This window comes from Pteropus medius, unplaced genomic scaffold, assembly GCF_902729225.1.
Source record: "Pteropus medius unplaced genomic scaffold, Ma_sr-lr_union100, whole genome shotgun sequence".
In the NCBI taxonomy this organism is placed as follows: Eukaryota; Metazoa; Chordata; class Mammalia; order Chiroptera; family Pteropodidae; genus Pteropus; species Pteropus medius.
Window position 1 is genome coordinate 57262343 of NW_024344378.1, and position 674 is coordinate 57263016.

Sequence of the window (674 nt, forward strand, 5' to 3'; positions counted from 1 at the left end):
TGTACTGGTCCCCATTGACAATCTAGGGTGGGGTGGCTGTGGTGTTGCCTGCCAAGGCTCACATCTCATCCCGCAGGGTGTTATCCTGGGAGATGTCCACTAGCTGGCTCTGGATGAGCTTCCCATCCAAGATGTGGGTCACCTTGCTCTGCTGGGACTTAATTGCGCTGGAGCCAGTGACCGATGGGTTGTAGACGTGAAGATCATTCATGCTGCAGGTGAACTGACAGATGGACTGGCAGCTGTTAATTTTTTTTTAGTTTCTAATTTTTTTACTAAAATTTTTAAGTTCAGTTTTTATCCCCATGACCATAGTAAGATAGTTCTCCCCGCCCCATTTATGTCTAATAATTCCACTATCTGCAGTGTCTGTGGGTCTCTTTCTATCATCTATTGTTCATTCTGACTCTTGTTATTCTTATTTTATTTCTTCCTATGTCTGATTATTTTTGATTGTATGGGGAAATTGTACTTGAAAAATTTATTGGAGTAATTTTAAGAGAAGGATATCATCTCCTTACAGAAAAAATTTTTATTTACCTTTGCAAATGTATAGGGGCATTAGCAATCCAGGACTACTTTACTCATTTTCGGTGCTTCAGATTTTTCTAAATCATCCAGATTACTTGAAACTGAGCTGAAATACAGGAGAGAGTTACTTACAGTTTACTTGT

The 674-nt window shown here is 39.6% G+C and overlaps 1 pseudogene; it reads right to left on the reverse strand.

The window, feature by feature from the left end:
• Window positions 1-252, reverse strand: part of LOC120609732 (SH3 domain-binding glutamic acid-rich-like protein 3) — a 411-nt pseudogene extending 159 nt beyond the window's left edge.
• Window positions 253-674: the final 422 nt, after the last annotated feature.